The 17,399-nt window shown below is 36.6% G+C and overlaps 1 protein-coding gene across 1 annotated transcript in view; it reads right to left on the bottom strand.

The window, feature by feature from the left end:
* Positions 1–17,399, bottom strand: part of DIAPH2 (diaphanous related formin 2) — a 2,325,141-nt gene that overhangs the window by 676,633 nt on the left and 1,631,109 nt on the right.

The following is a 17,399-nucleotide window of genomic DNA, read 5'->3' as shown; positions in this document are numbered from 1 at the left end:
CTACCTAATACTTTGAAGGAATCAATCTGGGCTTGACTCTGTAGACCAGTGATTTTTAACCTTTTTTTTGCTGTGGCACACTTTTTTACATTAAAAAATCCTGTGGCACACCACCATCCCAATTTTTTTTAAAAATCACACATTGTAGCCTAATACAGCATATATATATATATATATATATATATATATATATATATATATATATATATATATATATACACACATACACATACACACAAACACACACATACTGTATGTATCGTGCTGTTATGCCATGCCTCCTACAAACTACCCCTGCACTGGGAGTAAAAAACAAGCAAAGTTTAAAAAATATGTCACACTGTTGTCAGTCTGCCGTGGCACACCTGAGGATCTCTCACGGCACACTAGTGTGCCACGGCACACTGGTTGAAAAACACTGCTGTAGACAGCAAAGCAAGTCAAAGGTCTTTGTTTTGCAGTTCTTATTTGTTAAATACAATTAGGGAGCGATTTGAAGCAAGTTTAGCATTGAGTAATCTGCAGTGTATTTTTTTTCAGAGAATTAGAAAAGCCATAATTTTCACAGCTAAATTACATAAAAAGGGAGCAAAACAAGTTCTGAAAAAATATAGCATTGTTGTTTTATTATGTATAACTAAACATTTCATACTACAATCTCAAGGTGTTTACTGTCTCTATAATGTATTGTATTCCTGTAAGCCTATAAAAATTATTTTCAGCACCTAAGTAATGGCCGTTGTGTATATAAAGATATATAAAATACATAGGTTTGCTCTTCCTTTAGGCTCAGCCCCTTTGAGTGTAGGAGTTGAGAACAGTGCGTCGTAGTTTTAATGAATAAAAATGTCTATTCAAATACAAAAATAAAACTAAAGGAGCAATGCTCAATAGTATTCTCTGAAGATGGTATAACAAGTTGTTGGGAACACAATAAGGAAAAACACATTTTATAGTACAGTGTCCCTTTAATTACAAAATTCAAGGTGTCCCTTTTTAGTTTTTTGTAGCCAGCTGCCTAGTTTGATTATTTACTAGTTTATCTATATTTGATACTTAAATGGATATTAAACAGTGCTCCTTCGGTAAAAACAAATATGTTAAATAAAAGTAAGCCTAAAATAAACCCAGATTGAGTAAAAACAGCAAACAACTTACTTGTTTTCTTGTACAATGAACACTTAGAAATTCTCAGTGTAGTCCTGCCCCCAGTGTGATAAGGGAGTTGACATCTTTGAAACTTAGGTTACATTCTGACTGATCTAGGTATGAGGAAGTGTGACTCCCTGTTATTTAGTCCAGCGGTCGTTAACCAGTGATCTATGGACCACTGGTGATCCACGAGAAGATGTTGGTTGTCCTTGACACCATCAAGCAGGAATTTATCTCCTCTGATGGTGTCACCCCTGTCGTGCCACAACTCCCTACAGTGCCTGGCTGGACATCAGTGAAAACCAACGGAGGAGGAGCTAAATTACAATCTTCCTATGCATGTTGCGTAGTACTGCGCAACATGCGTATCTAGATTGTATTATTAATTCCTCCCACCCGGCACGATTCCATTCTAAAGCCAGCAGAGGTTGGTATAGTCTTGGCATGAAATAGTGGAATTAAAGTATTTTAAAAAAAAGAAAATTCTAAAAAATGTTTTCCTCGTATTTCATTTATTTTCTTCCCTTTACATGTCTCTTTGTAGTAGTTTTCCTAATTCCTTCAGATGGACTTACATCACTGTTTGTATAACTCCCCTCCATCTTCTTTTTTTTTTTTTTTAATGAAATATTAATTGTTTTTCATTCTAATAATTTTCCCACTCACAAAGCTGTTCCACCTGAATTCCAGTAATTGCCATCCAGTAGATCAGCCATATCCCACCAGTATTATAGTAATTGCCATTAACTTCAGTCGTTGTTAGCTCACATCCATATTGAGAGCTTTCTGATATAAACTTAATTTATGACTCCGATGTCTGTCTATGATCATAAGTAGTTTTGAATAATTCCTAACTGGGGAGGTAACATGGAAGTCTTGTGGTCCTTTTAAACATAATGCTTTTTTTCCACTCTCTGCCTCTCTGTTTCCATCTCAAAAGTTGTCACTCACCCTTCATCTGTCATTTGGAATTATTCTCTCAGTTCTGTCATTCAGTTAGTTAATCCCAAAAAATAATTCTTAAAAATGTGTAAATATATACTGTACATAATGTAAACTTAGCTATGGTTATACTAGTTATGTACAGTATGTGTATGTGTTTTTATATATATATATATATATATATATATATATATATATATATACACACACATATACATTATACAGGTTTCTACCATTTAAAAAAATAATCATGTTAGTTGTCCACGGGATTAAAAATTGTGAGTTTAGTAGTGATGTGGCGAATAGTTCCCAGCGAACATAGCATGTTCGCGTTCGCCTCGGCGGGCGAACATATGCGATGTTCTATCCGCCCCCTATTCATCATTATTGAGTAATCTTTGACCCTGTACCTCACAGTCAGAAGACACATTACAGCCAATCAGCAGCAGACCCTCCCTCCCAGACCCTCCCACCTCCTGGACAGCATCCATTTTAGATTCATTTGGAAGCTGCATTCTTAGTTAGAGGAGGGACAGTGTAGCTGCTGCTGATTTAATAGGGAAATCGATAGCTAGGCTAGTGTATTCAGTGTCCACTACAGTCCTGAAGGACTCATCTGATCTCTGCTGTAAGGACAGCACCCCAAAAAGCCCTTTTTAGGGCTAGAACATCAGTCTGCTTTTTTTTCTTCTGTGTAATCTAATTGCAGTTGCCTGCCTGCCTGCCAGCGTGTGTGTCAGACTCACAGCGTATACTGTGCCCACTTGCCCAGTGCCACCCTCATATCTGGTGTAACAGTAGTGTACATTTAAAAAAAAAACAACACTTTTTTGACTGTGAAATAATAGCAGACAGCTGCCAGTACCCAAGATGGCCGCCAATAAGACAGATGGGGAGGGTTAGAGAGCTGTTTTGGGGGGGATCAGGGAGGTTGGGGGCTAAGGGGGGATGCTACACCACAGCATATGTAAATATGCTATAAAAAAAAACTTTTTATTTTAGTACTGGCAGACTTTCTGCCAGTACTTAAGATGGCGGGGACAATTCTGGGGTGGGGGAGGGAAGGGAGCTGTTTGGGAGGGATCAGGGGGTCTGATGTGTCAGGTGGGAGGCTGATCTCTACACTAAAGCTAAAATTAACCCTGCAAGCTCCCTACAAACTACCTAATTAACCCCTTCACTGCTAGCCATAATACACGTGTGATGTGCAGCAGCATTTAGCGGCCTTCTAATTACCAGAAAGCAACGCCAAAGTCATATATGTCTGCTATTTCTGAACAAAGGGGATCCCAGAGAAGCATTTACAACTATTTGTGCCATAATTGCACAAGCTGTTTGTGAATAATTTCAGTGAGAAACCTAAAATTGCGAAAAAATTTAAGTTTTTTTTAAATTTGATCGAATTTGGCGGTGAAATGGTGGCATTAAATATACCAAAATGGGCCTAGATCAATACTTTGGGTTGTCTACTACACTACACTTAAGCTAAAATTAACTCTACAAGCTGCCTACATGCTCCCTAATTAACCCCTTCACTGCTGGGCATAAAACACGTGTGGTGCGCAGTGGCATTTAGCAGCCTTCTAATTACCAAAAAGCAACGCCAAAGCCATATAAGTCTGCTATTTCTGAACAAAGGGGATCCCAGAGAAGCATTTACAACCATTTATGCCATAATTGCATAAATTGTTTGTAAATAATTTCTGTGAGAAACCTAAAGTTTGTGAAAAAGTGAAGAATTTTTTTTTATTTGATCGCATTTGGCGGTGAAATGGTGGCATGAAATATACCAAAATGGGCCTAGATTAATACTTTGGGTTGTTTACTACACTACACTTAAGCTAAAATTAACTCTACAAGCTCCCTACATGCTCCCTAATTAACCCCTTCACTGCTGGGCATAAAATATGTGTGGTGCGCAGTGGCATTTAGCAGCCTTCTATTTACCAAAAAGCAACGCCAAAGCCATATAAGTCTACTATAATGGCATGTCTGGCACACAGTGTTGGGGCAAGGGTCCATCTGACCACTGATACCTGGTCTGCAAAGCATGGTCAGGGCAGGTATATCACCTACACTGCGCACTGTGACGCGGGCGTAACCCTGACACGTAACCCTTACACTACCTGATCGATACAACATCATACCTGATGTTTTAAAGCACTTTATTCCAAACAATTTAGGAATGTTAGGTGATTTATGCCCTTTATGGATTAAAACCAGACTGTGCATCAACTATGTAATTTTCCATGGGAGTTTTGCCATGGATTCCCCTCCGGCATGCCACAGTCCAGGTGTTAGTGCCTTTGAAACAACTTTTCCATCACTATTGTGGCCAGCAAGAGTCCCTGTGGGTTTTAAAATTCGCCTGCCTATTGAAGTCTATGGCAGTTCGCCCGTTCGCGAACTTTTGCGGAAGTTCGCATCCGCCGTTTGCAAACCCAAATTTTTAGGTTTGCGACATCACTAGAGTTTAGTGGTCTCTGAGGTCCGAAAGGCTGGCGACCCCTGATCTAGTCTATATAACTAGCCTAGAAGACAATGTAATAGCACTTGGACTGAACTTCAAATGAGAAGTAGATTTTCTTTTTTCTGACAATTTTCAAAGTTGTCTATTTCCACTCCATCTGCATAATGTGACAGCCATCAGCCAATCACAAATGCATATACGTATATTCTGTGAATTCTTGCACATGCTCAGTAGGAACTGGTGACTCCAAAAAGTGTAAATTTAAAAAGACTGAGCAGATTTTGTTAATGGAAGTAAATTAGAAAGTTGTTTAAAATTGCATATTCATGAAAGTTTAATTTTGATTTGAGTGTCCCTTTAAGTATAAGACACAGCTTAGTGCCTTTTTATTACAACAATGAAACAGACTATTTTAAATTCCTTTAAGATGTCAGTTATTCATATACTGTTGCATTTGCATATACAGTTTTATTTTTATTTTTATTTTGTGATTATACTTTTTTTTTTTTTTAACACTGAGTGTTTTTCATTAACAGTACATTAACTTTTCCCCCATCTTGTACAGTTTCATTATTGCATATATCTAAACTGAGAAATGTATATAACTCATTTATTCAATTACCACAGGCAATAGTTGTTTATTTGTTGCAGGCAAATTTAACAAAACTGACAGCTGAGGTTATATTTGAAGTGAGGCTTCTCCACAGTGAATTTTAATACCTGATGTGTTTCATTTTCAGGTTAGTTCTTTAAATTCTTAACATTAAAGAAAAAACATTTCTTAAAGTGATATTACATGTCAGAAATAACTTCAATGTTTTTTAGGAATTGTAGAACTGTTTTGTTATTACTTGGATTATTATATTTCAAAATAAAATAACATTTTCACTTTTTCATCTATTGTTCATGTGTCTGCACACCAAGGACTCCATTATCTAAAGTCCTCTGGGCTTGTGAGATTTTCTAAGAAATCTCAACAGTATTATGAAGCCCCTGTCTTAAGAGACATTAAACAATTTTTCTTTCATTATTCAAATAAAGAATACAATTTTAAACAACTTTCCAATTTATTCTACTGTCAAATGTACTTCATACTCTTCATATCCTTTGATAAAGGAGCAGAAAACCATACTACTAGGAGCTAGCTGAACACATATGGTGAGCCAATGAAAAGAGGCATATATGTGCAGCCACCAATCAGCAGCTAGTTCCCAGTAGTGCAGTGTTTCCCAAACCCAGTCCTCAGAACCCTTAACAGGCCGCATATTTATTATATCTAAACTAGAGCACAGGTGAAAAGATCAGCTGATTATTTAACCTGTGCTCTAGTTAAGATATAATGAATATGTGGCCTGTTAAGGGTTCTGAGGACTGGGTTTGGGAAACACTGCAGTAGTGCTTTTCTGCTCCTCAGCCTATCTAGGCATGCTTTCCAGCAAAGGATATCATAAAAACAAAGCAAATTAGATAATAGTACATTAGAAAGTTGTTTTTTAAATGTATGCTCTATCTGAATAATGAAAGGAAAAATTGGGTTTATGTCCCTTTAATGCTCTAAATGCAGTTGAGAAAAGTGTGTATTGCAAAGGGGTGTTCCCTGTTTTTCACTGTGTGTGTTACACCTGTGAGGTTGTTTTCTGCTAAGCTCCACTAGGGACTCAGTATAGCTGCTAACCCAGAAGGTAGTGCAGAAAGCTGGGGAGAAAAAGCACAGTGAGACTGTGGTTTCAGTCTGGCCTCTGAAGAAGGTAAAGAGCTATTAACATTTCTCATATATTAAGCATGACAAAACAAAAAGTAAAATAAATAAAAAAAAAACACAGCATGAAATTTCAGTTTCTGAAAGGGGATATGCAAATGAGCAATTAGTAAATAAACCTGGAGTACATAATGTTAAAGTGCTTAAAGGAGGAATCTCTGCTACAGAAAGTAAAAAGAAAAGGAATTTGGAGCTTGAAAAGAGGAGCTGAGTAATGAGGAAAAAAATGCTATAAGCAATTATCAGTATTTAGTGCTGCATGCAAATAGTAATAATTATATGTGCAATAAACACCTGTAGATTGTAGCAAACAAAACACAGAGTTGCAGCATAAGTCAGAAGCTACATTTTTGCAAGTCAGCTGACCGGGGGGGGGGGTCAACCACTCACACAACTGCATGGATCAGCAAAGGGGACACTCACACAACTGCATGGATCAGCAGAGGGGACACTCAAGCAACTGTATGGATCAGCTGAGGGGACTCTCACACAACTGCCTGGATCAGCAGTAGGGACATTCACACAACTGCATGAATCATCAAAGGGGACACTCACACAACTGCATGGATCAGCAGAGGGGACACTCACACAACTGCATGGATCAGCAGAGGGGACACTCACACAACTGTATGGATCAGCTGAGGGGACTCTCACACAACTGCCTGGATCAGCAGTAGGGACACTCACACAACTGCATGAATCATCAAAGGGGACACTCACACAACTGCATGGATCAGTAGTGGGGACTCTCACACAACTGCATGGATCATCAAAGGGGACACTCACACAACTGCATGAATCATCAAAGGGGACTCTCACACAACTGTATGGATCAGTAGTGGGGACTCTCACACAACTGCATGGATCATCAAAGGGGACACTCACACAACTGCATGGATCAGTAGTGGGGACTCTCACACAACTGCATGGATCATCAAAGGGGACTCTCACACAACTGCATGGATCAGTAGTGGGGACTCTCACACAACTGCATGGATCATCAAAGGGGACACTCACACAACTGCATGGATCAGTAGTGGGTACTCTCACACAACTGCATGGATCAGCAGAGGGGACACTCACACAACTGCATGGATCAGCTGAGGGGACACTCACACAACTGCATGGATCAATAGTGGGAACTCTCACACAACTGCATGGATCAGTAGTGGGGACTCTCACACAACTGCATGGATCAGCTGAGGGGACACTCACACAACTGCATGGATCAGCTGAGGGGACACTCACACAACTGCATGGATCAATAGTGGGGACTCTCACACAACTGCATGGATCAGCAGTGGGGACACTCACACAACTGCATGGATCAGCAGTGGGAATTAAACAGCCTATAACTACAGCATTGCTAGGAGCTTAGACTTATCCCAAAAACTCTGTCATTACAGGACTGCATGGGGCTGCAGCTGGCCCCACTAAGTCTTTTGCCAGTGTTGTATCGCCTATACCTCCTGTTTTTAAAGTACCCCAAGTATTTGCACAGAGTGATGTGAATTTAAAAAATGTAAATGCTGATTTATTTACTGACTAATTTTCAACGTCAAGACACAAAGCTTGGTTAGGCCCACAACCTTTTACCTATGAAAAATAATGTAAAAAGGAGACATTTTGTGAGATTACCAATTTGTGGCAATCATGAGAATTATGTAGGCCAGGAGTTAATTAAGAAACCATTGTGCTTATGCACCATATACAGAACATTCAGCTTTAAGGCATCCTGACATCTTGAGACTTTTTGGCAGCAGTTAAGAATGGCAAAAGACACATCTGAGTGGAAGAACTTTGTGGCAAGTCCAATTACCAAGCTGGAGTCTTTGAGCATTGTTTTTGATCATGAATCTATTCCATTAGAGGACACACTACTCTTGCTGAAATTCCAATGTCAAATTCTTTGTGGGCCTAAGAAGATCTACAATGGTGATTACTGGAATGGATGTTTTTTGTTTGAATTTAAGTTTTTTTCCGAAGGATAATATACGAATGTATCTGACAAACTTCCTTTACTTTAGTAATGTTGAAGGGATGTTATCATTGTGGGCAGCCAAATGCCTTTAATCGTGGTCCCAGAGGAGCCTGTAATTTGATGTATTTACTGTAATGCATTTTTCTCATCCAAGAAGTGAATGCACCAACACCATTGTTTGCAATTTGTGCTTTAAGCCTGGTCATTTATATATGAAATAACCAGAGATTCTGCATAATTATTATAGAACCACAAAGAGGAAAAATCCTTTAGTGACAACCTCATTTCAGGAAGAAGGCAACATACTGGAGCAACATGCATGTGGTAAGTTTTAGAGCAGGTATATGCTCTATTACCTTTATTTGGCACATTGCTTTCACATTGTGATTCAAGACAAAGGAAGAAAAAATTGAGTTCTTCAGATCCTGTTTCCCTAAAACCTCAGGAACATGATATAGAATCCAACAGGCAAGTTCAACAAAGAAAAGAGAAAAGTGTACCCCCTAGGTAGCAAAAAAGGTCACAAATACAAAAGTAGAGATTTATTTCTAGGTCCTGACAAATCATGTGGAGACCAAATAGAGGAGGAAGAGGCCATCTCTGAATGTTTTGGGACCAACACTTAGTAAACATTGACTGTGTTGGGGTTGGATTGTTTCCAAGAATCTCCTTTAGTAGCACCAATGTCTTCACAGGAGGATTCCAGTAGGGTGAATTGTCCATCTACCAGAAACCAAGAGATGGACTGTGATATTGAATGAGGAGCTGTTTTAGCAGTGGAAGGTATACAGGACAGCCACATCCTTCTGATGTGGAGATGGTACCTCCTTCAAACAAGAGACTGGCATCTGTTTAAAAGGGTAAGAAATCTAAAGCTAAGATGAAATATATATGACAATCATGTATTTGAGATCTTCAAACACCCAATCATAGTATTAAGGCTGAACAGTCTGGTAAAGAAGCTTTATATCCCAGAGACTTGCCCAGGTACATACTTTTCCTACAAGACTAGATTGACTATTATTAAGGATCTTCAGGCTTGTAGGAAAGACTTGCTTTTGCCATTATTTTGGCCTTTAATACTGATAAATGTTGAGGTGTAGCAGTATTGTTTAAATGATATAATGTATCTTGTCATTGAGTCCAGGATATAATGCCAGGGATATGTTTATTGTTAGATGTATGCATAATCAAATATATGGGCAGCAAACAAAGTTTAAAGGAAAGGGAATTTTTACAAATGTTCAACCATATTTGTATATTTGTATGATCAGTGCAGCAGCCTTTAGATAGAATGTATGTGCTGTCCTATGTTTCATTTTGTGATGTCTTCTTAGATCTTGTTGTATTTTCGTACCATGCACTGATGGGTTTTACTCTTAATTTTAAAAATCTATAATTCATGGTTGTGGCTGTTGGAAATTAAATTCTTACATAATGGAGAATTAAATGATATAGGTAAATTGACTCTTGTTAATTGCAGATCCAAAAACAATCATTTTCCGATGTGCAAGAAAATAATAATGTTTCCCACTAGTTATATTCTGAAGTCAAACATGTGCCAAGAAAACTAGGATATTGTTATTTAAGCTATTTAAAGTATTAGCAGCTTTGCTGTTCTGTGGGTAATTTTAAACCTGATCCATATGAGTGTTGTAGAGAAAGGAAAGTCATTTCTAAGTTATATGAGAATGGGAGTGGGGGGGGTAAAGCTACAGCTATCATGCTTAAGGTTATATATGAATTATATTTGGGTCTTTTGACAAAGATCAGGCTTACATTGACAAATTTCTTGAGGCCATTACTATACCTTAATTAGAGTCAGATGAACTGGACTTGCTTACTTATTGACCAGTCTGAAGTAATCTTGGCTATTGCTACTTTAAACAACAATAAATATCCAGGTTCTTCACAACTTAAACCACTTTTGAATTTGCTTTGTAATAATGGAGAGTGTATTGATATTAGGAATTGTCGTCCCTTAACAATCCTTAATGATTATAATAAAACGTTGTCATCCATTTTGTGTAAAAGACTTGGAATAAGATAGTCCCCAAAAATATTGTGATATTTCCTGGTAAGAATATTGCTAATGTTTTGGCTGATGTCAGTCTTTAGAGTGCAAAACAAAAAAGCTAAAAAAATGTATTGACCAAAAAAATGCAATTGATAAAGTTGATCACAATTATTTTACTATGTTTTAGGGAAAAAAATTTTTTAGGAACCGCTTTCCCCTAACACCCAGGTAACAATATGCGCACTTTTGCTGTAAATCAGATTTAATAGCTTTTTCCGATATAGGAAAAAGGGGAGTGACAGCTGTAACGTTCCGGTATTAGGGACAATCACCCTCCCCTCCCATATAGGTGCACAGCAGCAAAGGGACTGAAACATTTGCTTTTAAATCTGATTTACAGCAAACATGCACATATTGTTCCCTGAGTGTTAGGGGAAAGCGATTCCTAAAACTTCTCGGGCAAGATTGGTAGACTGCAAAATAGAACTGGTGTTGTTTTTTTAAATAGTGATAATAGTGTTTTTTTAAGTAGTCACTGCTGCTCTGCACCTATATGGGAGGGGAGGGTGATTGTCCCTATACCAGAACATTTCAGCTGTCACTCCCCTTTTTCCTATACCGGTGTTCTATCAGAACAGCGAATGTGACGTAGTCGCTTTGGAATGCGAATACACTGAGGAGCGCATGCGCGGTATGTATTTTTAATCAGACAGCTGACAGAACATCACTTTTGTTCGCTAGTCTGATGAATTCGCTGATCTGACAGAACAGTGGCATTAAACTTTTATGAGGATATGCAGGATGTTTACAGGAGGGAGGTAAAGTGTAAGAGCAAAGTTAGCCTATGAACTTGCCTGTTTATGTGTATATATATATATATATATATATATATAAATAAATATATATACTGTATATAAAAATATATATATATATATATATATATACAAGAAAACAAAGGCATGACTAAGGGTCTATACGACTCGAAACATTGCTGTTTTAATTTGCTTGTTGCTTAAAGGGACAGTCTAGGCCAAAATAAACTTTCATGATTCAGATAGAGCATGTAATTTTAAACAGATGTTAACACTTGCTTGAAAAAACAAAATCACGCAATCGTTGATGCGATCACATTATTTTAAGGCTGGGATCGGATCATGGGGGTTTGCCTATGATGCTAGGCACACCCAGTATGATTTTTCATTAAACAAAAGGAGGATGCAGGATTTTAAAATAGGTAGGGTGTTCCGTGCCATCCAAATGGCGTTAAAGCCCAGCACTGTTAGGGTGGCATGGAACGTCCTAATGGCGTTAAGATGTTAACTGCCTTTTTCTTTTGTGTAAAAATTGCATTTGTCTCATGCTCTGTAGAGAGACCATAAAGCAAATTATGTAATCTAGGTTTTTTTTGTTTTTATGAAAATGCTGCAAATCAATAGCTGGATTGGGCAATATGCTTTATTTACAAAATCTAGGTTAAATAATTTCCTTTTTGTCTCTAGGGAACATAGGATAATTAAAATTTGTACACAAAAGCAAGAGGTGTTTCATATTTTTTTCAACTATAAGATTGCTTTGAAATATACAGTGATCATTGAGGTTGTTTTCCTATTTTATAAGGGAGTCAGTGGAGTCATTTATTAGATGTTAAGGAATAAACCATTATTATAAACTAGCAGTGAGCTCCACTTGTATAATACCAATAAGGATGGAAGAGTCGGTGTCTCAAATCCTGAGTGAAGTGACATCTGATTGGCTAATCCCAATCACATATTTGAAGGAAGATGCAGTGATACGATTGAAGATGCTGGTGTTTATAGAGTTAGATAGCTAAAACTAATGGAACAATTATATGTACTTTCTAATATATACAAGTCAGGTTTGCTATACAGTAAAGGGACAATAGTAATGAATATATGAAACAACTTTTCATATTATTTTCAATATTTCATGTCATGTCATTTAGCTCTGAAAATTGATCAATTTTGACTCAGAACACGAGAAGTACCCTAACACTGCTATATATTTTTGACTATACATACATAGATTAATCTATTTATGTTATTTTGTTTTTTAATGCAGGTTGGTGTCAATAAAGGATATTATTGTTTAATCTAATTTTTACATTTACAAAGCAATAATTAATTTTACTGTGTAGGATTATGTAACCTATTTTGATTCTGAAAAATGCAATTACTCGTTTTGTTCATTTCGTAAGATACAACTGATTCAACAACAGGACATGTAACTGGGAGGTAGGAACCTTCAAGAAGATATTTTAGCGCATTAAAGCTATTTAGTCAGACCAGAAAATCTTCAAGGCTCAATTTTCTCTGTTGGCTTCCTTCAGAACACGTATTACTAAGGCACAGCCCCTAGGAAGGGAATCTTATCTTTGTAAGACAGGCTCTTTTCTAACAGAGGGGGGTAAAGGTCATCGGACATAGAAAAATACTCAAGAGTGCCAATATCTATTTGGAAACTGCAGGGCGCAGCTAGCTAATATCAAATTCATTCTACTACTTTTTAAAGAAAAAAAAAATGCAATATATTTTCAACTTATTGAAAAGTCCTCTGTAAATTTGTTTGGTTGTTGCTGATTTTATACTTTAAAAGCCAGTTTTTCAAAACAAACCCAAGTAAATAACATTTGTATTAAGGGTTGGCTTTTTGGTGATGTGAAAAACATACAGGGTTTCTGTGATGTCACCTGTACATGATTATGGCTTGTAGGGTTACTGATAAGTCTCTGGGCTATGGACAAAAAGTGATCAAACACAAAGCCTGCCTAGCTGTTGCTTCTCTGTATACTGATCTGCCACAAGGAAAAATGGCAGACAACTGGAGTGGAATATTATTATTGGTCATTTGTAGAGCGCTAACAGATTCCGCAGCTCTAGAATACTTGCTTGTATACCCAGATATGTGCAGTCAGCTATAATAAAGTGTTAGCTCTTTCCTACTTGTAAATAGGCTATCATTCTTGAATAAGCAGTCTTGGATCCATACAAATATACCCAATGACATTTAAAGATATATAAAGCAACATTCTTTAGGTAGAGATTCCTATATAAATACGCAATGTACATACTGAAATATTTTTACAACTGCAATGTAGACCTCTGAATAAATATACCAGCCATTTTGGATTTCTTATTATTTAGTTTATTTTAATAAATTGTAATACATTGTGTTCTAAATTGACTAAGATGATCTCTCTCATCTCATCAGTTTGTCTGTAGCTCACACACTCAATGCTTATTAGGGGGTTCCTTTAAATGGAGTGTCTGGGAACATTTATTAAACAGTGAAGGCTGCTTTGGAGCCCTTATCGTACAGGCTTGTTCTTGTGAGTCTGCTTACCATGAGTAAGCAGCAGTCAGAGGTGGCAGAGATAAATCACCTCAAACTCTTTCATTCCGCCTGACTGACAGACCCTGCTCGAAGGGGGAAGTGGAGCACAAGAATTTGAAATGATAACTGCGGGAAGTAAATCTATAGCCTCCACTACCTATTTGCATTGAAGATGGGCGGACAGGTTCCTAAGTTGTTAACATTGTCCATCCATATAATAATAAATTGGGCCCTTTATGTTTATGCTTTCTGCATAATTCAACCATGCTAGTGTATTTCTACCTGAGGTGGCACATAGACTGTGACTAGCGTTGCACCAATACCTTTACCAAGTATTTGCATGAGTACTTGTACTCATTCAAATGCACCAATACATAAACCGATACCTCCACTTCCTACTCATACACCATCTTGTGGCGTTTTTCAAACTGCATGTTCCCATTTCATTTTAAGCTGGAGTGAAGACTTAACTAAAAATTGTTCACTTCTGTTCTGCCAATACAAATTGCTGTTATTTGTATTATTGTACGTTTGAGAGCAGTGCTCCAAAAGCTGCTACTATACAGCTGGAAGCCTACCTGAGAGAGAGATCACTGTACCTCATTCAGAAAAACCCCTGAAGTCCTCGGCAGTCAACAAACAGAGATTTCCAGCTCTGGCTAAAATGCCCAAAAATATCTTTCTGCCCCATGCAGTAGTGGGAAAAGTGAAAGACTGTTCAGCTTAGCGTCAAACGTCCTTACTAATAAAAGAAACAGACTTATAGCTGAACATGCAGAGATGCTTCTGTTCCTTAATAGGAACTTGCCACTAACTTTTGAAAAATTATTCAAATTGCTAGATTGCCTTTTATATTGCTAGTTTGCATCTTGAACAATTGTACTCAAAACATTCTGTACTCTGAGGAACATCCTTAGCCAGGGCTAGACTGGGAATAAAAAACAGCCCTGGAAAAATATAAAGACCAGCCCTATTTTCTGTTGAGTCAGTAGAATGCAAATGCCCCATTTTCTCAAAGGTTGTTTCTTGGACACTCCTTCCCCAATGTTTTTTTCAGAATTAAATTATATTACTTTGTATTACATACAAATGTCAAATTGATGTTATATAGGCACCCTACAACCCAATTGCGTCCAGCAATCACCCCTTTAAATTGCAGCTTTCCAGGCACGACTACTACAGCTGTTATTTATTGTTGTTATTATTAATATATTTTATTGTAATATTTGTATTTATTAACATGTTCTGTGAACTTTGTGACAACAATCAAATAAAACTGTTTAATTATTTCAAAATCTCTTTTAAGTTACAGTTCATAATTATAAAGAAGCTATCTTAAATCATTAGTCTGTATTGTGCTTGGTAAACTGTCAAATGACATAAAAAAGTATCGGTAATTGGTATCGTTGAGTATGTGAAAAAAAGTATCGGTACTTGCACTCAGTCTTTAAAAAAATTGTATCGGTGCAACCCTAACTGTGACTATCAAAAATCTATAGAATAGAGGTACCTAATTTTTGTTTTATGTACTATCTATTACTATTGATGGAATTGTCAAGGGGATAATATGATATTGTGATGACACATATACTAATTATAAGCCTCAAAATGAAATGTGAAATAAACATGTTCAATTACCTAATGAGAAGTATAAAAATGCTTTTTTGATCAGTAGTAGCTGGTGACTCAAAAAATGTAAATATAAAAAGACTCTGCACTTTTTGTTAATGTTTAAAATTGCATGTTCTATCTGAATCATGAAAATTTAATTTTGACTTGAGTGTCCCTTTAGCAAAGTCGGCTTTCTGCTGACTGGTGCTGAGGGCCACACAAATGAAGATGTGACCCTGACCCTGAGCCGTAATTTGGTAAACCCTGCTATAGAGGGTTTAGATTTTGAGCTTAAAGGGACATGAAACCCACATTTTTTCTTTCATGATTTAGTGAGAGCATGCAATTTTAAACAACTTTCTAATTTACTTATATTATCTAATTTGCTTCATTCTCTTGATATTCTTTGCTGAGTAGCATATCTAGATATGCTCAATAGCTGCTGATTGGTAGAAGCACATAGATGCCTCGTGTGATTGGCTAACCCATGTGCATTTCTATTTCTTCAACAAAGATTATCTAAAGAATGAAGCAAAATAGATAATAGAAGTAACTTGGAAAGGTATTTAAAATTGTATTCTCTACCTGAATAATGAAAGACATGTTTTGGGTTTAGTGTCCCTTTAAGATAGAGAATGTTAAAAGGTTATTCATGGCACGAATATACAGTCATCATTTCAGTAAGTGCCATCAGTTTATATTGCCAAGCACTTACATTACATGCTTGCATAATAGTGTTTAAGAAAACAAAATCTCATCAAACTATATGAATAATAAATCCTATTTCATAAAACCTGGTGGACTTTAGCAGCATATCTACTGAAATTTCTGTGTTTTCAGTACACTGCTCCTTAGTAAAGGGCTTATAAAGTTAACCCCTACAGTGTCTGATGTGCTGACAGCAAAGTATCAACATTTAAAATATGTCTGCTATCACTATTTTTAATATTGGAATGTCGCTTATTGCATACAAACAGGATATTCCTAATCACTAATCTATACAGCTACCATATTTTAGTGCCAACATATAATAAGACATGGGCCTCCATGTAGCAAATTCCAGCATCATGGCGAGCAATCATTGCAATTGCTCATGTACAACCTGCTGCATGAGAGCAGGGCTTGTCAATCATCTCGGTCTATCCTGACCAGGATAATTAGACCTCTTAAAACCGCAGTTACTTAACTAATATTTTAGGCTCACTCATTCAAGCCTGAAACACTCATGCTCCAAAACTGCATCCACAGCTTCATAAACGAGCCCATAGAGTGGATCATTTTATTTCAAAGCTTTTATTTTACTGAATAAAGCCCATTTTAATCATTACCACTGTTCAAAATTGTGTCCTGTAAAAAATGTGTTATAATTATTCAGTTGTAGAGAAAATGGTGGCATTAGGGAAGTTTTTGATTTATATTGCATTTAATTTCAGATACTAGGCAGAAAATATTTAAAAAAAAAATATTAACACAACTAACACATATCCACGAATATAACTTATTTTATGTAAAACTTTAAAACTGCCATTTCTGCTTAATTCTACATCATAGCCTGGAGCTTTAACAGTTATATATTGATTTTTTATGTAGATGATAAGATGACAAGCAATCGCCAGTTTGGCAAAGCTTAAGAGTTCTTTCAGTTAACAACTAAAACACAGGCTTTTGATCTTAGTTGGACCCATGCAAGATTAATTATAAAGTAGAACATTGGTATTATTATTTGACAACATAGAAACAAAACAACGGGTTGATAAAAGGTTATTTTTAAGTGAATAAACTATTGGCTCATTATGAGAATATACTATTAATTTTTAAAAGGGAAAATGAATCAGTCAAAGGAAAAAAACAATTCAGATCCATTCGGATGAATAAATCTTTTATGTAGCTCAGATATAATTGTGATAAATGAAGCCGTATAGGGATAAAATATTGCAATTTAAATTCATGCTTACTTATTATTTACTCATTTACTGGAATTCAAGGACTATTGGTGAAGGATATTTTTATCATTCAATAGATAATTCATATTTGGTGACTGCTTGATGTAAGTATCCAAAATTAAGCAAAATGTAATATTATCAAATCGTTATGGAGACTGTGGTTACTGCAAGGT

Source organism: Bombina bombina, chromosome 1 (assembly GCF_027579735.1).
Source record: "Bombina bombina isolate aBomBom1 chromosome 1, aBomBom1.pri, whole genome shotgun sequence".
In the NCBI taxonomy this organism is placed as follows: domain Eukaryota; kingdom Metazoa; phylum Chordata; class Amphibia; order Anura; family Bombinatoridae; genus Bombina; species Bombina bombina.
This window is presented reverse-complemented; position numbering and strand designations above follow the sequence as displayed.